Source organism: Pelobates fuscus, chromosome 7, assembly GCF_036172605.1.
Source record: "Pelobates fuscus isolate aPelFus1 chromosome 7, aPelFus1.pri, whole genome shotgun sequence".
Lineage (NCBI taxonomy): Eukaryota > Metazoa > Chordata > Amphibia > Anura > Pelobatidae > Pelobates > Pelobates fuscus.
Window position 1 is genome coordinate 193,176,888 of NC_086323.1, and position 26,072 is coordinate 193,202,959.

At 44.7% G+C, this 26,072-nt stretch overlaps 1 pseudogene; it reads right to left on the reverse strand.

The window, feature by feature from the left end:
• Positions 1–1,021: 1,021 nt before the first annotated feature.
• Positions 1,022–4,015, reverse strand: LOC134569266 (uncharacterized; annotated as a pseudogene).
• Between the last annotated feature and the right edge of the window lie 22,057 nt (positions 4,016–26,072).

The following is a 26,072-nucleotide window of genomic DNA, read 5'->3' on the forward strand; positions in this document are numbered from 1 at the left end:
GTCACAGTGCATATAAAAATATATGATAAACAAATTATTTACACCAACAACAGATAAAAACAAAAAGGATAAAATAACAGAAGTCCTAATTACTCACTTAGGTTTTTCAAAGTACAACTTCTGTCCAGGGGGTCTCTGGCAAGGAAGGATGATGGTGACTCACTCAAAATTAGATCTTGACCCCAAGCAAGTACACACCACCCTTCAGGATCACAGGAGATATACCCTGTGGAATTATCACACCCCACCCAGGGGCGTACCTATAGTGATTCCAAGTGACCACCTCCTTTGTTCCAGAAACAGCAAGCCAAATATAAACTTTTTGGTTTTATCTCCTCTACTGTACCTGCCACAGAAATAATAATTGCCTCTATGAATTTGTTATTGTTTTCCCATTCCATAGACATGTTGCACGCCCCACCTGCGATCCAATAGGACAGACATCACAATTCCTGCCACACGGTTTAAGTTGTGCAACTCATGTTTAGGCTTAATTAAAAGATTGGGCTTGTCCCATTCCAAATATAATAAAAATTAGGCTTTATTATTATTCTGTGGGGTAAATATGAATGTTTTTGTCCTTCCTTTGGGTATGATACTGGAGCAAAGCTAAAATGGCATTTACATTTCAAAGAGTTTTACTCAGCACTTAATGGTACAGGCCAAATGGATGAGAGACATTCAGACTTTTCCCAAGTGTAGAACCTCACACCTTGCAGAGCCTTGATTACTTCACATCCATATTAGTAAAACCCTTTCAACCTTGCTATGCCATCCACACTTCCCCTTCTGTCATCCGACCTCGGTGGGGGTCCCAGATTCAAAAGATGTAACCCCTGTTGACCTCAGCAATAGCATCCTTTTGTGCCATTTACTACACAAATGGCATTAAAGGATAATATTTCATAATGTAATACTAAATTATGCACCCTTGTCGTGACACTTCCCCCAAATAAGAGACGCAATGAGAGAAGGCTCACATGCCTCTACCTTGCGTATCAACACTTGTGCCTTTTTGCCTCTACCTCATACACTCATCTTTTTCATAACTCTGGTTCTCCATGAATGGGGTAGCCCTCATGTGTTCGTACACCTCCCCCAAAAAGGCTTGCCCTTTGTCCCTAAGCCATAGAACAGCCATATCCACAACACACATGCCTGATTTGCCTGTTTCCTTCTCACACTGCGCTCTGGTCACATCTCTTGGGCCGCACCCACTGCGCCCATGTAGTAGCTCTAAGGGGAAGAAACCAACCAATTTCTGCAGTACTCCCCTGTAAGCACACAAAAGATGAGACAGAGGACACTCCCAGGGTACCTGCAATGTATCCACACTCCACAGAATCAAAAAGTTGCTTAGAGACAGATTCCTTCTCCTGAGCTGGCTTGGGTGTATGTGTGAGATGTGATTGTGATAAGCTGACAAGGTTCCTGGTTCCCTCATCAGTATGCTCCCCTGCGGCCATTCTCCCTGGACCCACAGGCTGAGTCTGTCCCTGCCCCTCACTTTGGGCAGGCCGTGGACGCGTCCCCCTTTCTACCGATGGAACCTCTGTCTCTCCCTCACTTTCACTCCATGTCCTCACACATACAGAACCTTGGAATCTGGCAGAGTCTGGTGCAAAGTAAAGCTCACATGCCCTCTGCCCTCCCTCACAGCCAGGCTTTCCCTCCATACTTTCACACAGCCCATCTGATACATTTGCTTCAGGCACATATTGGCACACATATTCATTCAGCCCTCTGTCCCTAGAATTCTCTTCCTGCACATTGTCACATGACACCTTTGACACCCCTTGGTCAGGCACATAATGTGGCACACACTCACATAATTTCCTCTCCCAGCCAGGCCATCCTCCCACAATCTCACATAGCCCCTCACTTTCTCCTTGTTCTGGCACCTGACATACTCCTGACTGAGATATAGGGGAACATATCGGCTCATCCTGCCCTGACTTCCAGTGGTTTGATCCACTTATGTTTTCACATGGCATCTCAAACAACCCTGGCTCTGACACAGATAGGCACACACGCTCATCCAGCCCTGCCTTCCCTTGCAGTTGTTTTTGCCCACTCACACATGGTATTGCAGGCACTCTTATTTCTGGCCCGGACTGGCATGCATGCTCATTCTGCCCTCGCTCCCAGCACAATTGCCGGCATACACCTTCACATGTTTCCATGGACACCCCTGGTTCTGGCACAGATTGACACACATTCTGCCCTCCCTCCCAGTAAAGTTGCCCTGGCAAACTGTCCCCTGTTACCACAGACACCTCTGGTTCTGGCACAGCCTGGCACACATGCTCATTCTGCCCTCCCTCCCAGCACAATTGTCTGCATACATTTTCACATGTTTCCACGGACAGCCCTGGTTCTGGCACAGATTGACACACATTCTGCCCTCCCTCCCAGTAAAGTTGCCCTGGCAAACTTTCACCTGTTACCACAGACACCTCTGGTTCTGTCACAGCCTGGCACACATGCTCATTCTGCCCTCCCTCCCAGCAAGGTAGTCTACGTACACTTTTACATATTGCCCTCTGCACAGTAGGGCCCCTATGAGGCTTGGGTTTAAAACACACATTACTTTCAGGCACATACTGGGATAACAATCTACCTAAGTCAGTACCAAGTAATACATTTGCAGGGATATTCTCATCTACCCCCACATTTCTGAAACCCTTCCCCGCTCCCCAATCCAAATAAACTCGTGCCATTGGCACTACAAGCCGTATCCCCCCAATTCCTTTAACTGCTAGAGTCTTGCCAGGAATTAAGTCCTCAGAGCGCACTAGCTCTGGACGCACAAGAGTCACATCTGCCCCAGTGTCCCTGAGTCCCACAGTTACCTCTCCTCCGACTGTCACAGGTTGCAGATTCACATTGTTGCTGCCCTCTGATCTGGTTACGAACAACACAGAAGATGGGGCTCTTGCAGGTTGAACCCCTCCGGTGAGGGTGCTGGCCTCCTTTTCTCTGGGCAGGTATTACTCAAGTGCCCCATTCGGTTGCAAATAAAACATCTGCGACTATCTCCTTGCGCAGACATGACACTAGCTCCCCCTCTCCCTGAGGTAGGAGCTGAAACAAAAGATGGCCCGCTAGGCCTGGTGATGGGGAGTCGTGGTGGTGTGGTCCTCCAGTTGGATGTTCCCTTGGCAAAACCTCTGCTCCGGTCCACTGTTGCTCGATTGGCAGTGTGGACATCCGCCAGCTTACCCGCTTCCAATGCTGTTTTGGGGTTCCGGTCCAGCAGCCATTCCTGTACATCGGCTGGGCAGAGCTGCAAAAACTGTTCTTTTATTAGCAGATCTTGCAAACCTTCTAAAGTGGTAATTTCCAGCCCTGTAGTCCACTGTCGGAATGCTGTCGCCAGGTGCCCCACAACTGCTGCATAACTTTCTGTGGGATGCTTTAGCAAAGTCCTGAATTTCTTTCGGTACACCTTAGGAGTGAGGTTGTACCGTTCCTGCAAGGCAGCCTTAATCGAATCATAGTCCTGGTCAAATTCTGCTGGAAGCGCAGCAAATGCTTCCAGTGCAGGACCTCTGAGACCAGGGGTGAGGTATTTTGCCCACTGGTCCTTTGGTAGCTGGTACTGCCTGCAAACCTTTTCAAAACTGCGCAGGAAAACATCCAAATCACCATCTTTGTCCAAAGTTGGAAAGTTCTCTGCACGTGGTTTGGGTGCAGAAGAGTCTCTGGGATTTATACTTATAGGGGAGGCAGTCAACCTCTCCAACTCAGCCATTTTTAGCTCATGCTCTCTGGCAGCTTGGCGCTCTGCGGCCTCTCTCTCGGCTTGGCGCTCTCTCTCCGCTTGGCGCTCAGCAGCCTCCTGATATTTAAGGATAAGCTGTAGTCTTTGGTTTGTATCTGCTGAGTCCACATATTTCAACACAGTTTGCAAGTAAGAATCCAAAGGATCCCCAGATCTCGGTACATCATTGACAAAAGCTGCAGGTATCTCCTCTGCAGTGTTTGAGGCCTCACTTTGCACTGCTTGTTGCATATCATAGTCCACCAGTGCTTGTAATAGTTCCTCTTTTGATTTTCCCCGACAGGGAATAGATCTCTACCGGCAAAGCTGGTCTAGCGCTGCCTTGGACTGTGCCTGGTACTCCATTTAGTAAATAAAAGATAGCAAAGAAAAAACAGAGAGGGGGGGGGGGACTGTTGAGGTGTAAATATATTATATATGCACTGAGTTCAGCCTTTGGAAATTGAGACACAATTTCTTTTAGTGCCTGTATTAACCACCAAATCCAGCAACACTAATATCTGGTATAAAAAGATGAAAAAAATCTTTTAGTTATCCCACCGCTATGCCACCAATTTGTCACGAACGCACCCTACTCCAAGAGTGTGCGTGACGTAGTTGTGGTGGTGAAAGGGTTAAAGTACACTATTTGTCTGCACTAGACCGGAAATAATGACAAAATCCCCCTTTCAACACCACCCACACTTAAACATAATATAACTATTACTATCTTAACGCTGCCACCACCAAGACAATTTATAAATGGGGTGCCTTGGTCCCCCAGGTAAATCAACAATAAAAACCCACCAAATATTACTTAGCACAATATCTATGTAATTACAAAAATACTAGCTAGTCTCTTCAGGTAACGTGATTCTTAACCAGACAAAGGCAGAACTTAATAAATTAATGTTTATTATGAACAGAAAATGGTCACAGTGCATATAAAAATATATGATAAACAAATTATTTACACCAACAACCGATAAAAACAAAAAGGATAAAATAACAGAAGTCCTAATTACTCACTTAGGTTTTTCAAAGTACAACTTCTGTCCAGGGGGTCTCTGGCAAGGAAGGATGATGGTGACTCACTCAAAATTAGATCTTGACCCCAAGCAAGTACACACCACCCTTCAGGATCACAGGAGATATACCCTGTGGAATTATCACACCCCAGCCAGGGGCGTACCTATAGTGATTCCAAGTGACCACCTCCTTTGTTCCAGAAACAGCAAGCCAAATATAAACTTTTTGGTTTTATCTCCTCTACTGTACCTGCCATAGAAATAATAATTGCCTCTATGAATTTGTTATTGTTTTCCCATTCCATAGACATGTTGCACGCCCCACCTGCGATCCAATAGGACAGACATCACAATTCCTGCCACACGGTTTAAGTTGTGCAACTCATGTTTAGGCTTAATTAAAAGATTGGGCTTGTCCCATTCCAAATATAATAAAAATTAGGCTTTATTATTATTCTGTGGGGTAAATATGAATGTTTTTGTCCTTCCTTTGGGTATGATACTGGAGCAAAGCTAAAATGGCATTTACATTTCAAAGAGTTTTACTCAGCACTTAATGGTACAGGCCAAATGGATGAGAGACATTCAGACTTTTCCCAAGTGTAGAACCTCACACCTTGCAGAGCCTTGATTGCTTCACATTCATATTAGTAAAACCCTTTCAACCTTGCTATGCCATTCATACTACCCCTTCTGTCATCCGACCTCGGTGGGGGTCCCAGCTTCAAAAGATGTAACCCCTGTTGACCTCAGCAATAGCATCCTTTTGTGCCATTTACTACACAAATGGCATTAAAGGATAATATTTCATAATGTAATACTAAATTATGCACCCTTGCCGTGACAGGCATTGTTCCCAAAAGTCACAGTATGTCCCCAGATGGTTCTTAAAGGGCCAGCAGCAGCATAATAAAATACAATATGCCCAAATACTGTATTTAAAGGGTCAAATCTCCCAGGGGCCATAGTCAGCAGGCAGGAGGCGGGCAAACAGGCTTCTCCAATTCCCAGTGGCGAGGTTGGTTTCGCCACACCCACGAACTAACCACCATGAGGCACACTTTGCCGCAAGTATCAAGACCTCTTAACCTATACTATGTGGTTACCCTATGTTAATGTTTGATTTTTTTTTTTTATTATTCTTTATTTTATTGAGGCGTATAATAGCAAGGGTACAGAATGAAGAGAGGGAGATGATATGAATACGTACAAGTAGGGATTAATACAGCTCAGTATGTATCACCTCAGATAGTCGTCTGCCTCTTTTTATATTGAGTAAATGGTTCGAGTGCATACGCATTACTGTTTAGCAATAACGTGAAACAATACAATAAGTAAAACAATACAATAAAGCTGGTACTGCGCTTGTTAATAATATGTTTAGTGTGGCTGTGGTGTGCTAGTTGTTAAAACCTGTGAGAGCATTTAAACTGTTGTGTGCTTTAGCAATATCGAGACTATGGTCACAGCGCAGGTAGCGTCTAACGATTAAGCATTGTGTGGACAGGTCGTGTGTCTATTATAATGAGTCGAAGTACATGTGTCGGTAAACAAGCTAGGTAACATGCTCAAGTCGAGTGCTATTAAATGGTGAAGTTAAACAAGGCTAGTTAGATTATCTATCGATATATATCACTGAGTACTGACGAAATAAACATAAGGTGATACAATTGAGAAAGAAGAAAAAAAATATAAAAATAAAAATAAGAGGGTATTAGCAGTAGAAAGAGGGAAGTGCTCATGCCATTGTACAGAACACTGGTGAGACCTCACTTGGAGTATTGTACGCAGTACTGGAGACCGTATCTTCAGAAGGATATTGATACCTTAGAGAGAGTTCAGAGAAGGGCTACTAAACTGGTTCATGGATTGCAGGATAAAACTTACCAGTTAAGGTTCAAGGATCTTAACATGTATAGCTTGGAGGAAAGACGAGACAGGGGGGATATGATAGAAACATTTAAATACATAAAGGGAATCAACACAGTAAAGGAGGAGACTATATTTAAAAGAAGAAAAACTACCACAACAAGAGGACATATTCTTATATTAGAGGGACAAAGGTTTAAAAATAATATCAGGAAGTATTACTTTACTGAGAGGGTAGTGGATGCATGGAATAGCCTTCCAGCTGAAGTGGTAGAGGTTAACACAGTAAAGGAGTTTAAGCATGCGTGGGATAGGCATAAGGCTATCCTAACTATAAGATAAGGCCAGGGACTAATGAAAGTATTTAGAAAATTGGGCAGACTAGATGGGCCGAATGGTTCTTATCTGCTGTCACATTCTATGTTTCTATGTTTCTACCCATATCCTTGACTGCTGGCAGGACAGAAATGCAACCATGCCCCATGGAGGGAGGACGATAGCCCTACGCCTTAATGGCTGAACCCAAGACACATGCAGAGTGGCATACCTCCCCGTGAGAAGGCGGCAGGACACTAAACTAAAACCCCTCCTCCTCCAGGGGAAATAATGCCAGAGAATGCCCACCACCCATGCCCATGACTAGGAACCCCCTCCAGCTCAGCACAGCAAGGGAGATAAAGAAACGTCGGGAGGGGTAGTTACAAGAAACCTCTGCAGGTATTTACGGTGATCATGGAACTAGCTAGAGGCCCAACCCCCAACCACCGCCTTGACAGGGAACACCTTGACCGGTCATCACATGGTACAGACCTGGGTACCCACACCCCTCTCTTTAAGATTACAAGACATTTGTGGACAAAGGGCAACGTAACCCAAACCACCTGAGGTCGTAGGCCCCACAGGCTTAACCCTCACTAGTACCGTATATACTCGAGTATAAGTCGAGTTTTTATGCACATTTTTTGTGCTGAAAAACCTCAACTCGACTTATACTCGAGTCAATGTCTGTATTATGGCAATTTACATTGCCATAATACAGACATGGGGCTATGTAGGAGGGGGGCTGGCATAGAGCCTTTACTTACCTCTCCTGCAGCTCCTGTCAGCTCCCTTCTACTCGGCGCCAGTCCAGTCAGCTCCCCTGTCAGCTCCCAGTGTAAGTCTCGCGAGAGCCACGGGGTCATAGACTTACACTGAGATTTGCAGAGGGAGCTGACCGGACCGGCGCGGAGGAGGAGGGAGCTGACAGGAGCTGCAGGAGAGGTAAGTGCTTCCTGCCAGCCCCCCTCCACTGAACTGCCAATGCCACTGGACCACCAGGAAGTGAGAGCCCCCCTCCCTGCCATGTATCAAGCAGGGAGGGGGGACGAAAAAAAATATTAATCAAATAAAATAATAGAATACAATATTAATATTATAACAAAAAAAATTAAAATAATAATTAAAAAATAATAATAATAAAAATGCCCACCCCCCCACCATGGCTCTGCAACACATACACAAACACACACTGCATCACACACACTCTGCATTCATACACACACACTATGCATTCATACACACACACACTGCACTCATACACACACACACTGCACTCATACACACACTGCATTCATACACACACTGCACTCATACACACTGCACTCATACACACACACTGCACTCATACATACACACACTGCACTCATACATACACACACTGCACTCATACACACACACTGCATTCATACACACACACTGCATTCACACACACACACTGCATTCACACACACTGCATTCATACACACACACACTGCATTCATTATATATACACACTGTAAATAAATATTAAATTAATATAATTTTTTTAGGATCTAATTTTATTTAGAAATTTACCAGTAGCTACTGCATTTCCCACCCTAGTCTTATACTCGAGTCAATACGTTTTCCCAGTTTTTTGGGGTAAAATTAGGGGCCTCGGCTTATATTCGAGTCGGCTTATACTCGAGTATATACGGTATTTCTTCCCCAAGGCTGCCTACTCATATTAGGGACTGCCGGCAGGCTGCTACGCAAAGGCACCTACGACATTGTTAACACCATCGCTGTTTACTGTACCCACATGAATATTATGCTGTTCCTGTTACTTGCAAACTCAACCTTATTGAAGTGATGTATATGACGTTGCACTGTATAGTTTTTCACTGTTTTTAAGTTAATTCTATAAATAAATGTTTCTGCTCCCTTCCACAACACAAATTGGAGTCCAATTAGCCACCCGATTGGAAGTCTCGACTCCCATTCCCCACGGTGTGACCAACACACCAGACCAAGTAAGGTCCATAAGGTCTATAAGGTCTATATATATAAACCCAGACCAATACCCAGACCCTCTTTTCTTTCCCCTGCTCCCTCTACAACCTACCCCATAGCAATAGCAAAGGCCTATATGCTACAACTGAGACCCTGTTAATGCTACCACCCTACACCATAGCACACAATAGCTAACATGAAGATCTACTCACACAACACTAGAGGGCTAAACATGCCACACAAGAGACGCATACTACTGGACGACCTAAAATGCACCAAAGCATATTGTTTATACAAGAAACGCACATAGCGTCTAAACGACACACTCCTGAACAACTCCGTATTCACTGCACAGCTCACACAACACCTACGAGAATACTTCGAGCTGAATGACTCCCTAGAGGTTTCCACCACCTCACTCTGGCAAGCTTATATAACGGTTAGGAGGGGAATAATACTTAGCCGCGCATCCTATCTTAAACTAAAACGCAAACAGGAACATACGGACCTCCTGAGAAAACTTCGAGACACGACAAATGCGCATCTCTTGAACCCGTCTGATACGCATGCCAAATCCATCTTAGACATCACCAACCAAATCAACACCCTGACCCTCAATAAGACAACCCCCATCTTATGTATACTCAGGGCAATAAAGCTGGAAAACATCTAGCAACACTGCTTAGACAAACTCCAAGATCCCATATCTACTTGCAAGAACAGGGGAGAAAATCCACAATCCACAAGACATCAATGACGAAATGGCTGACTATTATTACTCACTCTACAACTTGAAGACTGACCCCAGCCTGCACCAACCTACCGAGCAAGAAATTAACACCCTTCTCCAACAGACAACGCTGCCCACACTATCGACAGCTCACAAACAAGCCATACAAAACCCGATTACCATATAGGAAATACTAGACACGATCCAAGCACTCCCACCTGGGAAATCACCACGCCCAGACGGGCTAACCAACTCAAAGTATAAACAATTTGAAACCACCGTAGCCCCCTACCTACAGAAATTGTTTACCCATATTCTCCGCTCAGGAGACATGCCAAAGGAGATGCTAATGGCACATGTTGCCACTCTCCCAAAACCGGGGAAAGCCCCGAACCGGAGCCAAAACATTCGACCAATATCTTTATTGAACACAGACCTAAAGCTCATTCCAAAGCTTTTCTCCAATAGACTAGCACCCATCATCCCGACGATTATTGAGGAAGACCAGGCGGGCTTCGTGGGGGGTAGATAGGGAGCGGATGGCACACGTAAAATCCTAAATGTGATATATGGGATGCGAGGGGGAGGGTCCCAAGCATATGCATGTTCCTAAAATGCGGAAAAAGCTTTTGACAGGCTCCACTGGCCCTTCCTGCTCGCAGTCCTCTGGAAAATTGAATTCCAGCCCCAGTTCCTGTCACTCATCACTACACTCTACTCATCCCCAACAGCTCAGGTGGTAAATGGGGGATTCATGTCTAAATCATTTTCCATCTCCAACGGCTACATACAGGGATGCCCACTTTCCCCACTAATTTACATATTGGCACTGGAACCCCTAACCCAGCAGATACGGGACGACCCGAAGATCCATGGGGTCCGGGTCAGGGGACAAGAATATAAGCTGTCCTTATTTGCAGACAACATCCTCCTAACCCTAGAACAACCACACATGTCCCTCCCAAATTTTCACAAAGTCATAACCCTATATAGCCAGTGCTCTTACTACAAACTAAACATTGTGAAAACCCTTGCCCTAGGGGTCAATGTCCCTGCACAAGACCTGACAAACTTAAAAACCAACTTCAACTACGACTGGAGACAGGACCATCTAAAGTTCTTAGGGGTTAACTTCACACCCACGCCCAACACACTATTCAAAGCAAACTATCTCAAACTACTTAGTGAAATTCGAACTATCATGCAAGCGTGGATGGGGAAATTCATCTAATGGGCAGGACGAATAGCATCACTGAAAATGGTGTTCCTTACAAAAATTCAATATCTTTTCTGAACGCTCGAGATCTGCAAAACCTCCTAAACTATGTATGGGAATACAAGAAACCACATGTGACAAAAACCACTATGCACCGGCTGTTCATCCAGGGCGGGATGGATAGGCCAGACATACTGGGATACTACCGAGCAGCTCATATAGCACCACTGCTATCAGCACCCCATTACCACAAGCAAATTACATGGATCAACTTGGAGAAGAGCTACGCAAAGGGCCTTTCCCTTCCAATACTAGCCTGGATGCTGAAACTCCACAGGCCGAAAAGCACCGACCTGCTGCCCACAACTGCACTCACCCTATCCATATGGGACAACTGCCGTAAGAAGATGGGCAAAGCTGATCTGGTTTCCCCAGCCCTCCCACTGGAAATGCTGCGCCTACTTATACCTGACTTTAACTACAAACTCTGGCACAGACATGGAATATTGACCATGTCACAAATAATGCATGGCTCCCACCTCAAACAGCTTTCAGACCTCAGAATTGAATACAAACTGCCCACCACAGCCACATTCTCTTACATGCAACTACAATAATGGTTTGCCCTCCAACCAAGACAACCGACCGCAAACACACCAAACCCGCTCTGGTCGGCGGGAGAACAATTCTGTACGACAACCAAGCCGGCCAAAAATCTAATCTCCACGATCTCAGAACACGTCCAATCCCAAAAGCATTCCCCCTCCTTCATATCAGCGTGGGAGAAAGATATCGGACACCCACTCACAGATGACCAGTGGCAAGATATTTTCAAAGCTCATAAACAACTAACTCTATGCACGACCCACCTGGAACTGTACCACAAGCTGCTTTACAGATGGTACCTGGTCCCCACGCATCTCAAACAAAGCTTCCCCAGCACACCCGATGTTTGTTGGAGATGTCAGGCAGACCGAGGAATCATGGTACATAAATGGTGGCAATGCTCGGGGCTCCAAAAATAAGTAGCAGCTCTGGCAACTAAATGCACTAACACACATCTACCCTTTCTGCCCGAAACCTTTCTGCTCCTCTTACTGCCGCACACACCACAAAAATGCCAAAGATATCTAATTTACCACATCATCATTGCAGCCCTCACTATCATCAGCAGGAAATGGAGACAAACTCCCCCCCACGATCAACCAATGTATCACCGCTGTAAATACAAGCAGAAACGACGAAAACATGGCAAGGAATATAAGGCAGACAGCTCCATACTGGTCTACTGCATTGGAAATGTAGGAAGAACCCAAACCCAAACAAGCTTAACACACACGCACATACCACAGTCAAACACCAACAACCTCCCTGACTGGAGGCACCATATTTCCACCCCTATTCGGTTCAATCTACATGCAATACCAGGCCAACTACCCAACCCACACTGACACCCTCCCCCTCTTCTCTGAGAACCCTATACCACCCCTCCACCCCCCCATTATGAAAATGAATACAGCAACAATTCGAAACACCAACTCCAAGCCACACACTAGCACACAAAACTGGAGATGAGAGGTGACACTGTTATTCTGCCACATTTGATCCAATGTTATGACAAATGTAACCAATGTAATGCAAGAAATTTGAAAAGTTAACATGTTGCATACCATTACAATATTGCAAAACCTTATATGTACCATTTTCACAGTTACCCCTCTTTCCCACCCCTTTTTCTTTTCTGTACCCCTACCCGCCCCCCCGAGACTACGTAACCTGAAAAAAATAAAAATTGTCAAAAAACAAACTGTAGCGGAGGTGCAATATTCTCCAGGTTATCTCCGCTTATAATCCAAGTGAGACTCAGGAACAAGGCAATATAAATCCACAGGCAAGGTTTCCAGCAGGTAAAGTAATACAGCAGTATCCCAACAGCAATCCCAATAACTGGACGACACACAGTTTCAGGAGCAGAACTGACAAGCTTTATTCCACAGTGCCTTATAAAGCATGTTCCCATGCAAGGGAGGAGTTTTCAACAATTATTACAGTAACCAATCTGGGAATAGTAACCTCCCACATCTCTCCTCCCCTCAGCTTACATCATAATCCCCTTTTCACTGTACTCAGATTCCCCCATTCCTAGATGTACCCCTATACTTAGGGGTACCCCTTTAAATGGCACATCCCCTGATAGCCCTGATCTGGGTGAGTAACATACTCAAAAATCACCCAGATCGGACCAGGGGTTCGGGAGTTATGGGCAGGCAAAGATTTGACCGACCGCATGGGTAAAGTATCCAAAAACCGTTCCATGCATTTTGGCCCTGCGGTCGGTCACAGACAATGGAATAAAACAGACGAAGTGCCTGGGTTAGGGAGCCAAAGGAGGATTCGAATGAATCCCCTAGTTCGTGTGGTTCTTTCTACCGAACGGCGGGCCACGCGAACTACTGGAAGTCTGGAGGTCTCAGCGGTGTTTGCCTAGTCGAGTGTCCGATTTTAGTTCCAGACACTCGACGGCAAAACACCGCTGTTCGGGAGTTTAAGATGGCCGCCGCCACGTGTTCGTTTCTCCGATGACGACCACCCAGAGGACAAAGACCACACTGCACTGATTGACAATTACCCGTTTGCAACATTGTTGCAAACGGTAATTGAAGGCACACTTCACACAGGGGAGGTCTGGTTGTTTGGTAGTTTCATTCCCCTACTTTATTCGAATGATTCTACTGAACAATCAGAGGAATACATTTCTTTTAAACATACATAAAACTGGCAGGTTACACGAATACAATTATTCACACTTAATTTGTAGGACAGCCCAGGCCATTCGCTACACAAACAAAAAAACAACAACACTTGACTCAAGTTTTACACTTGAACACTCCCAGTTACTGTACACAAACCCTCTCCTCTGTCTGTGATACAATTAACAAAGACAATAGACTAACTCAATTATAAGCAGAAAAAAACATACATTTTTACAAACCCCAAAAAGTACCCCAAGATACAACATATCCCCACAAAGCCCCGATCGGGGTGAACCCAGATCGGTTCAGGGGTTCTGGAATTTCTTGGAAGTCTTATTTTTTCCCCACCGTGCACATGGTCCCATGCCCAAGACAGTTCCATACACTCGACGACAAAACACTGCTGGACAATTTAAGATGTCCGCCGCCGCCACATGTTTGAATCTGTTCCAGTTAAAAGTCCAAGGGGCATTGTGCCAAGTCCCAATATGCACGATTAGTGTTTTTAAAGTGCAATAAATCCCAGGGGCCATAGTCACAGGGTAAGAGGCTGGCAAGCAGGCCTCTCCAAAAAACAGTGGCGAGGTCACTTTCGCCACAAGTTCCATTTATAACACCTTGTCAGTTTTAAATATCTATTAAAGACAAAGTACACATTTTGAGAAATACAATAGTTGCATTTGCCTGTTAAAACTAGAATGTCATATCGTACCTTTTACATGCCTAAACCCATGAATAAGTCAGATATGTGATGTTTGTATTAATATTGTTTGTATTAATGGTGTTCAACCTTGTTAAAAATAAAGAATTTTTAAAAAAAACAAACTAGAATGTCAAACTTGTGGCCCAAAATGAATATATTTGTGGCCTGCATGCCTTGGGCCGCTTTGTGCTGTGGCTGCGAAGATTCTTGCCTTCCCTCCCATGGTCACAAGAGCGCAGAGTGGCTGTCTGTCTGAAGAGCAGCCAAGCCACTCCCCCTTCTCTCCCACTCGCAGTGCCAGAAGAGCAGGGAGGAGGGAGTGGGCAGTGTATTAATTTGACAGAGGGAATCGGGCTGTGTATTAGAGTGGTGGGGGGTGGTAAATTAGGCGAGGCATTGTTAAAATAGTATTATTTATATTATTATGATTAAGTGTGGGTGGTGTTAAGGGGGATTTTAATAAATATTTCCGGTCTATTTCAGACAAATAAGGAACTTTAAACCTTTCACCACCAGCACTAAATTTAACTCACTCTTGGAGTAGGGTGTGTTTGTGACACCGAGTGTTACAGATCACCCTGTTCCTGGATTATTGAACAGTTATTTTCAACATTGTATAGTCCGGTATACGAACGACACCAAACAGATTGCCCCATTTGGTTCGTATACCGAACAGGCAGACCACCTAGAACTGTTGTGTGCTGCTCATTGACCTTTTTGACCCTCATTATCACCTTCGAAAACCACAATTACCCCAACATTCTAATCGGTCGACTGGGTGGCCGCCGCTCGTATGGACAAACACGTGGCAATGGCCATCTTTAGCCGCGAACGTGTACAGCGATGTTTGGTTGTCAAGTGTATGGAACTATAATCGGGCACTCAATGGCCCGAACACTACTGAGACTTCCATCCCCACGTATGTTTGGTTATATTTGTCTGGGAAGAGCGGCGTTCGGTGGGAACACACTCCCAAACAAGGGGCACATGACCAGGGTGCACACAACCTGTTATATTTGTGGTTTTATTGTATTTTGTACTCCCGTAAGAAACCGACTGCTCTGCCTGAATCCATGGACCCTTTTTGGCAGGCGCCTTGTGTGCGGTCGGTCTAAATTATACTCCGGTGGGCGTACACTTATGCTGAAACGCGCATCGAGCGTTAGTCTGCCTATGCTATTTCTTGTGTTTTAACTGTGTGTAGTCTGGGAGGTCTATCTGTCCTGGGGTTGGAAGGCTTTGCTGTTTTTTCCTATGCTAGTTAGCGGGGACCATTTAGTTAGGCTGTCTTGAAGCAGCAGGGTATTAAATTGATATAGGGCGTGCTTGTGGATAGATACCTGAGTGATCACTAGCCATTATCACTCGAGACAGATGAGCGGCAGTACCCAGAACTAAGTTGGTAGCGATATACACCATTTTCTTTATGGACAGTGTGATTGTCTACCTTAGGATCTATCCACCTAGCTCCTATATATACTATGTTCTTCCCCTACGACTGTAGTATAAAGTGCAATTTGAGAGGTGGCATGCCCCTCTTACTTATATTTGAACGCAGGTCTCTATATATCTAATGCTCCCATAGGTTTAACTGTACTTATTCTATATCGATTACACTAGGGAGCTCAAGACATTATGTGATCATTACTCTTTTAACTGTCCTAAGTCTCCTTATCTCCCCAGGCAGTAATTACATCCATTTGCACTAGAGGCACCAGGTTCCCTGTTTCTGTTAAAGCTATATACACTGGTTACATTTTACCTCCAGACATTTTAATATTAATTGTTTATTTTGATTTCTCACTTGGGTTTGCACACTCTTATATTTTTTTTTATAATTTTGATAATCTCGGCCATGTATATTAATAAAGGCTAATACCACGTATATTTAATCTTAACCAATAGAGGTGGGACCTCCCACAATTTTGTGAGGACTCATCCCTACTCCATTCTAGTATTTATTTTTAAATTTTTTTAGGGTTGATGCCCTTGAGTTCCTCTGTAACCAGTTAAGAGGCATCAGTGCTGACTAATTTAACACTGTAGCCTCTCCTCTCCCATTTTTTATTCCTCTATGCTGTTTTGGCTGTGTTTGTGGGATCTGAGTGCTTTCGGGATATGTTGGGTACTCAGATCCAGGATATCCGGGGAGAGAGGACTTGAGGGGTACCTTATTGTTAAAGGTGTATTTTGGGGTGTAATTATTGTACAGGCCCTGGACCTGAGAGGTAATATAATTAAGTTGTGTACTTTGTAGCAGTCCCCTCTCAGGCCCAGTAGGTAAAGCCCCTGGAATATGTCACTTTAAACCCCTTGCATGGTGTAACGGCACCTCAGGCATAAAAGGGGTTAAAGCCATTTAGGAGATATTCCCTTTCCAGATACAAAGGCAGCTACCGAATACACCAATCTGCCGAACAGGAAAAACTATACGAATAATCCCCCCAAGTAATGTGGGCTACCTGCCCGGTATTTATGCAGGTCTCCCACCAGGTGGACACTCCTCTAGGGGACCTAGTGGTAAACTGGGACATAAATTGGACATTAACCAATCAGGACAGTTTACCAGTAAACACTCCCACATGCACATTGTAATCCCTCCTCTCTATCCTGGAGATAATTGGGAAGTGTCCGTTTTCAGTTCCATGGAATCGTCGACGAACACCGCTGTGCATTCAACTGTTTAAGATGGACGCCGCCACATGTTCGGCTATACGAATGACGGCCACCCAGCGTTCATCAATTAAGCTGTGGTTAACCGCAGCTTCTGGGAGGTAAATTGCTGACACCCCCCTATACAGGTGGTCCGGCCATTTGTATGTTTGTTCGGTAAATTCCATTTACCGAACGCCCTGGTAGAAAGGCACGAACAAGCCTCTCTGCAGGGAGAAATAAAGGTTTTAACAGGGGGCCCATAGTCCGGAGGAAGCAGGCGAGCAACCAGGCTTCTACAGTGCCCAGTGACGAGGTTAGTTTCGCCACTCATGGTTATTCAAATAAAAGGCTGTGTGTGGTCCCCATTAAAAACACTTCTACTTCACCTACAACATAGAGCCTCATCTCATGCTTGTAGGGAACAGCTATACTCGCTTTATTACCGCTTTGATTACTACTTGGGAAAACTACAGCATTACGCGTACTAGAGGGAAAGGACATCTCTGGCGGCGGAAACCCCTCTTCTCTCGGGGTGGCTGCCACACCGAGTATTTTCAAAGTTGAGGCAGAACATGCTGAATGAAGTTTGCTGCTTCAAATATGGCCCTTTCTGGTGAACAATAGGTTAAAGATGGAAACTATACAGATAGGTTGAAACCAGGGAACAAGGTGATGGTAAAATCATTTAGAACATCAGGTCCATGGGAAGCAGGTTGGGAAGGTCTTTGTTATTCTAAAAAAAAAAAATAGGGCAAACTGTGTTACAGGTTCAAAGAGAAAAAGTTGGTAGAAAATGTAATAAGTCAAATCTTGTGCATATTGATCAAAGTAAACGTACTAATGTATAAGTATAGTAAACTACCATCTGTTTTTTTATTGCAGATTCAATAATGTTTTTTCATGAACAAAACCTTTTTGATTTTAAAAAGGACAGATTGTTTGGACTTTCAAAGGACATTATGAAGAAAGACTGAGCTTGTGGATTCGGTTGGAGAGGACATTATTTAATGGACTAAATCAAATCGATTTTATTTTCTGGTTAATGTCAAATGCATACAATTGTAGAGCATAATGACACTGTTATTGATGATCGTGGTACAATTGATACCCAAGGTACTCAAGATTGTGAAAAGTAAAAATACCTTTTTACCTTTTTTTTTTCCATTCACATATAGTGTAGGGTGAGATACTGTAAGGCTCCTGCTGATTATTGTAGATGCATTAATGCAAACACATCTGATGATGCAATATCTGGTATGCTCATATATAATGATATTCTAGAACCATGTCATTTGACATATTGTATTCATACAGCGCAGCCCTTGCCCTTGCCCTTGCCAAACAGTCCTACTTTTCCTCTCTCAAAATTCATTCTTCCGCAATCCCAGGTGTCTCTTTGATACCTTTAATTTTCTTCTTCGCCCTGCTGTGGCCACCCCCCAAACTAACCTTACTGCTGATAACTTTGCATGTTACTTTACTGACAAGATAGAACAGCTAAGGTAAGAATTCTCCCCTCCTTGCCATTCTGTTTCTCAACCACACATAGATCATGCCTTTCTAACCTTCAGACATTCTCCCCGGCTACTGACCAAGAGGTGGCTGCTCTTCTCTTTTCCTCTCGCCTCACCACTTGCCCGCTCGATCCTGTCCCACCTCACCTTATTAGATCTCTCTCCACTTGTCTCGTGCCCTCCTTAACGCACATCTTCAACTGCTCTCTCTCTTCTGGCATTGTCCCTGCTGACCTTAAACATGCCACTGTAGTACCTATACTAAAAAAAACATCCCTCAACCCGTCCACCCCTTCTAACTATCGTCCCATATCCCTGCTCCCTTTTTCCTCAAAACTTCTGGAAAGACTTGTCTTTACACGTGTGTCTCATTTCCTCAATTCCAACTCTCTCCTTAACCCACTTCAATCTGGCTTCCGCCCTCTCCACTCTACTGAGACTGCGCTTATCAAAGTTACTAGTGACCTAATCGCAGCTAAATCCAAAGGCCACTACGCCATACTAATTCTTCTTGACCTCTCTGCGACCTTTGACACCGTTGATCATGCTCTCCTTCTTCAAACTCTTCAATCGCTTGGTCTATGTGACTCTGTACTCTCGTGGTTTTCCTCTTATCTCTCCCAATGCTCATTTAGTGTCTCCTTTTCTAGTGATACCTCCTCCCCTCGTCCTGTTTCGGTTGGTGTCCCCCAAGGCTCTGTCCTTGGTCCCCTTCTATTTTCTCTTTATACTGCCTCTCTTGGCAAACTTATTACCTCTTTTGGATTCCACTACCACCTGTACGCTAAGGACACCCAGTTATATCTCTCCTCCACGGACCTCTCCCCTGCCGTCCTGCAACGTGTCACTGCTTGCCTTTCTTCCATCTCTGATTGGATGTCCTCCCGCTTTCTGAAACTCAATCTCTCTAAATCTGAGCTCCTTGTCTTTCCTCCTCCTAATACTGATCCTCCTCTTTTACTCTGCCTTCAAGTTTGTGGTACCCACATCAGTCCATCCTTGCAAGTGCGCTGTCTTGGCGTCATACTTGATTCTGGCCTCACCTTTGAGCCTCACATCAAGCATGTTGCCAAATCCTGTAGATTCCATCTTAAAAACATAGCCTGCATCCACCCCTTTCTTACACAAGATGCTCTAGTAATTTCCCGCATGGATTATTTTAACCCTCTCCTGATCGGTCTTCCCAAAAGCCGTACTGCACCATTACAGTCCATAATGAACGCTGCTGCCAGACTGATTTTCCTCTCTAGTAGGTTCTCTCACACCTCACCCCTCTGCCAGTCCTTACATTGGCTTCCTGTATGCTATAGGAGTCAATTCAAGGTACTAATTCACACCTATAATGCACTGAACAACTCTAGCCCCTCTTATATCTCCTCACAGATCCATAGGTATGTCCCTTCTCGGTCTCTCCGCTCTGCCCGTGACCACCTTCTGTCCGTTGGCCACACCCGTACGGCCAACTCACGCTTGCAGGACTTCTCGCGGGCGGCTCCCTTCCTATGGAATAGCCTGCCTACCGCCATCAGACTCTCCCCTAGTCTTGCATCTTTTACGAAGTGCCTTAAAACCCATCTCTTTAGGAAAGCTTATGGCCTCCCAGAGTAACCTCTACCTCACATACCTGTCTCTTGCGCTCTCCTAAAGGGCAGCCCACCTTATTTGACTGCAAACTCCTGTCCTAATGTGTTTTACACCCCACCTCCTATAGAATGTAAGCTCGATTGAGCAGGGTCCTCTTCAAACTATTGTTCCTGTAAGTTTTTTTGTAATTGTCCTATTTATAGTTAAATCCCCCCCTCATAATATTGTAAAGCGCTACGGAATCTGTTGGCGCTATATAAATGGCAATAATAATAAAATAATAATAATAATTTGATGGAAGAATTTATATAATCATTAATAATACTAAATATTTTATATGTGAAAGGCCATAGGCCTGAATTTGTGAGAGGAGTTTTCCCTATAAAAGCTCTATCCCCCTGCTTACCTATGCTGGTTCCTGTAAGAGTGACTGTTGCCACGACAATCAGCACTTCCGGTTTCTTCGGCCCTCCATTTGCTCCAGAAGCAGCCACGGACTCGTCTTCAGCCACTGACCCAGCTTACAGCTCTCCAAACCCGACTTGCAGCTTTATTTGGGGCTCCATCCACCCGCAGGGCCTCCTAACCGGTTCCCGTTCTCTGTAACCGGCTTCCTGCCGTACACTCACGTATGTACACGTGGGAACACGTTCACGGCGTTCCCATGTTTGGGCCTAACAAATGCTGGGATTTACTCCCTCCGTTTAGCTTTATTATACTGTTTGTCTAATTCTTATGCTGTTCATCTAATTCTTATACCATTCATCTAATTCCGTTCATTTACTTTTCATTCACGTAATCATTTTCGTTTAAATGCATTAGTTTAAATCCATTCGTATGAATCATTTCGTTTATATCATTTCATTAAAACATTAGTCTAAAACTCTTTGTTTAAAACCATTCATGTAATAACTTTCGTTTAAATGCATTCATGTAATCACTTTCGTTTAAATGCATTCGTTTAAATCCATTCATTTAAATTCATTTTGTTTAAATGCCTTTCGTTTAAAGTAATTTTGTTTAAACTCATCACGTTTAAATGTATTTCGTTTAAAGTCATGTATGTACATAGCGGGGAATGTGGTGCGACTAAGAGTAAAGAGAATACCCCACTTCTCCCCCCAATAACAACAGACAACGAATATTGGATGAAACAAGCCACAGCATTTAATAAACTTACAACTGTAGGACTCATCCAAACTTTATTCTTTTTCCTTTAATCAAATATAAACAAACACATAAATATATATACATACCATAATTGACATATAAATTAACACTTATTGTCCTACAGCCTCCAACTTAAATAACCATCTTTGCCAACGAACTTAACCAGGTGCCTATGCACCAAAAACTTTACCCACTGGTGTCTCGCCTCCCCCCTCGTCCAAACCAAAATTTCCATCATCTTAAATGCTCTACCACCAGCCAGCTTTTAGCTCGGTGGGCACGTCCAATTCAGTAACTTAAAAGCTTACCTTACAGAGAAGGGGAGGTTGAGACATCTCCTGACATTCCATGTGCTCCCCAACCCTGTTGGCAAAGACACGCTCCCCGCCACAAACCCCACTGTTTTAAACCTAAAATCAGCGGGGAGCCCCACCAAAACCAACCAAGGCCTGTTCCACCACTTCCTGAATGGCAAGATGAAAAAAGATAGAGCCCGACCTCCATCACCCAGAAACACTTTAGCTGCCAGGCGAGCGAACCAAAATCCCCTTACCCTGAAACACACCGAGAGGCCCTCCAATTTTTGTTTCATACGGCAGCGTACCGATTATGGAACCGCTGCCGAAAGATACGGGAAATGGCCTCTGACCAATCGATTTTTTATTTTTTTTTGGAACTGCATTTATAATAACACATCCATAATTTATTTTAATAATCTCTCTTATTTTATGTAACCAAAACATTAAACATAAATAGTCATAACTTAACACATAGTGTCATACAGTGAACCCAACACCACGCATCACTAAACAACTAAAACACGCACCAATGCCCTCTTAGGGGCAGACGCCAAACACCACATTGATATCGTCCAAAGCTTAAGGTCCCCCAGGTGGATAACCCAAACATTAGGGACATGTGGGACAGCTGAACCTGCATCCGGGAGGAGCCGAACCCATTGCATACCTCCAGGACCAAACCAACGAACCTCCCCTTCAGAAGGCGCACAACCCAATAGCTCACCTCCCGGACGGACACCCGCATGCCACCAGGGAGTATAACCAGGAAAAAGACATACAGATATTTTCTGTTTTCCAAGTGCACCCTGGGAATTGTTACTTTTACCCAAAGTACTGGTACTCATTTATCTACTTCAAAAGAATGAATGGTTGAGCCACCGCTGCTGAGAATTGAACCTGCAACCCCCCAAGGATTGAACCAATTCTACAAAATCAGCATTACTTCACTGAGCCATCCCACCATGGCCCCTACTGGTTCTCTGCACCACGTGCACTGACACTGGGGGGTGCGCGGTAAACTCCCGAGGGAGCATGCCGCGTGTCACAAGGCGTGCGGCCTACAGAGGCCTGACCGCGGGGGGGGGGGGGGATCCACACCGGCGGCCACACCAGGCTGGAGGGGAGCACATTGCTCCTGAAGGTGCCTGCCATCATCCAGGGCAGCAGCAGCTGTGAGGGCAGCAGGATTGAATCCACATCCATCCTTTTAAGAAGGTAAAATCACCAGGCCCAGGACAAACAGGAGCACAGAGGCAGGGACGTTGTTTGCTGCCCAGAATCCCAAAAGGCACTGAGGTAAGATGATCCCTGCCCCATTACAAACACATAACCACTTCCCTAAAAACATACAGCCAATCACTAACACCATCCCCACACTCATACATGTGCGTTTGTCCGTTTAGCTGTGCTGACTCCCCAGGGCCTTTTCATTTAAATTCATCACGTTTAAATACATTTCGGTTACGTTTATGCTGGTTTCCTATAAGACAAGCCCCAGCCAGGGATAGAGAACTGGCTGCAAGGGACAGGACCTGCCCCTAATACTTTTAGGTTCTAGTTCCCATGAGGTCTCCCCATCCCCCACCCACCTCACGCAGAGGTATCGCCCACATGGCACACTTTAATATAAATGCCTTATATCCCCTTCTGCAGGGGTTGGTTTAGCGTTTCCCAAACCAGTCCTCAAGACCCACCGACAGTCCAGGTTTTGTTAGTATCTCCAGTGGAATAAAACAGGGAAATACATAAATCCTGTACTGTTGGTGGGCCATGAGGACTGGTTTGGGAACCACTGGTTTAGAATGTCACTTGCCACGGCCAAACATTTTTCTCTATACTGTCACCGAGAGGCCAACATCCCGCCACATTGTTTAGTGGCCACATTTCCCCACGGGCCAAATCATAGGTAGAGCCTCTCCCCGCCACTTGGCAATTAGCAGGGATTCACCTATCACGGTTAGTTAAGTTCTTTGCCATTTGGTACTAGCTAGCTATACAGTATTTCACCTTTGGCTCAAAATTCTGTGTTTACTAATCTCTTCATAGGATGTCAGAAGATTCACCCCATGACGACAACTTGTCTCTACATGGCTCTCCCCCCGGGCCCAGTACATCTGTTAGACCTCACCAGCCATATCTCTCGTTACCACTACCCCTGGGTCTCTGAGATCTTGGACAATCCCTAAATTGGTGGCAGAACTACGCCATATGAAAGTTCCTTTCCCGGCCACAGCAAGGAAAGCAGAACTCTTTAAGTTATTAACGGTTCAGTCAAACGATCCCAAGCCCGGTACAAGTTCTCAGGAGCCTAATGTCAGTCATTCACCATTTCAAGACACTTTTTCATCCATCTTGTCCACCCTTCAGTCACTAAACAAGAGGATGACCAACATAGAAACCATAATTTCTACAGTTACCAGCGCACCTCTCACTCCAAGCACAGCACCTGCACCTTCTAACATGTATTCTAGGGGGATTACTATCATTCCCTCCACTCCACACGGCATCAACCCTGTATATACTGTTCCAGTTTCTATTAGGGAAGACATTCTGGATGGCAAGGATGTTAGCCTAGTTGCCCTCCTTATAACTTCACAGGATACTTTAGAGAATAAAGCTGTTGGTTTTGAAGATAGGTCAGAGTTCCTCATATCTAGGGACTCACGCCTTTAGTATAAAACTACCCATCCCCGAATTCGTTCTCAGTTTCGGACTATACGAGGAGAGAGGAATTCGACCTCTATCTACACAAGGTGGTTGTTAGGGACCAGGAACCAGACAGAGACAGAACTAGATGCAAAAACACCTTTATTAATAAATAACAAAAGAAATAACCAAAAGCAAAGTCCAGGAGGCAAGCAGGGGTCAGTCACCAGAGTGGGTAGTCAGACGAGCCAGGATCAGGAGAACGTAGAGCAGCAGAGTCAGGAACAAGGCCAGAGTCAGGAACCAGGAACAAACAGGAAACACAGGAACAAGGAGACTTCTGGGGAACAGGAAACCACGCAAGGAGGTTCTGGGATTTGCTGCTTAAATAGGTTGAACTGATTAGCAGCAGGGTTGATTACTATTCTCAGGTGAGTAACCGTGGCAACATACTGAAGGAGCTGATCGTTAATTACAGCTGAAAAACTCAGACACTGAAAGAGGAATGGTTGCTGTTTAAAACAGCAAAGAAACCCTGACAGTGGTGGACTTGGGGCAAGAGTACGGGGGTTTCGCCTTTTATGATTACCACAGAGCAATTTCATCTAAGGCAGCAGCGGCTCTGGCCCAGTCCAACACTCGCATCGACTGGAGTCAGTTGGACACAGAGCTGTTCTGCAGGCATTTTGCCGGCTTGAGACCTCCATCTCCCCTACCTCACATTCCTCCAACTTATGTCCATACGTAGCATAACACCCTATATCTCAGCCCTCCACTTCCTACTCATCTTCCAACCTCTGCGTCAGTCAGCACAGGGGACAGAGAGATAAGCTGGGCATACCAGTATTATTCCTGGGCAAAGCACAGATATGCAACGACTTCAATGCTGGAGCATGTAACTACAATGCATGCAGGTTGTTGCATATTTGCGCCATCTCCTTTAGGTCACATACAAAAGACACGTGGCCTTCCAAGCTTTCCCCTAGGAAATCACAGACTGAAGTAAACATAGACACCTTGGCTTACCATTTACGCACCCACCCCTCCCCTCACCTGGTTCAATATTTGATTTCTGGGTTCTCTGAGGCTTTCCAAACAGGGTTAGTAGCACTCACAACAGGTACACTGGAATGTCCTAACTTACTCTCTGCTACCAACGACCCATCCGCCGATACACTCTGTCTCTCAACACCAAAACAGCCTACAACAGGGCTGTTACTGAGTCAAGTTTATGACATGGTGAGACCATGGTGGTTTTTGTCTCTTCTTTTTGGCCACCTACACTTAAAATTAGCACATATCACTCGGATATCTAGCAGCCATTTACATCACACTATATGTCTGTCTCAGACCCCGAGAGTTCACTGTGGTCTATATATGGATGTCAGCTCCTGTATAAAACTATCGGTCAGAACCATACACGGTAACCACTACTTTATGTCTCGACTCTCATCCAAACCAACCATACAACTACCCAACTACAATTCCTCTGTTTCTACAGAGAACCTCTGGTGCCCCGGTTAAATATATTCGAGTTAATTCTATCCACTACTTCTGTCTCCCACCTAAACTTCAAAGACCAAGCAGATAGAATCCTCTTTTTACAGCACGTTACTTCACCTCCTGAGAATAACTCAGGAAAACCTAAACGTCTAGCATTGTAGTAAATTTTGAATAAAGTGCATTTTCTGCAATATCTTTTGTCCTTCTTTATTACAGGCCTACCTGTATGTTGGTAACGGAACACCACTACCAACTTTCCCCCCTCTTCTCTATTTTCATATCCGAATTAAGTTCCGACTAGAAATATATATATATCTGTGGTCGGAAACATTTAAGTAATAAGCGTG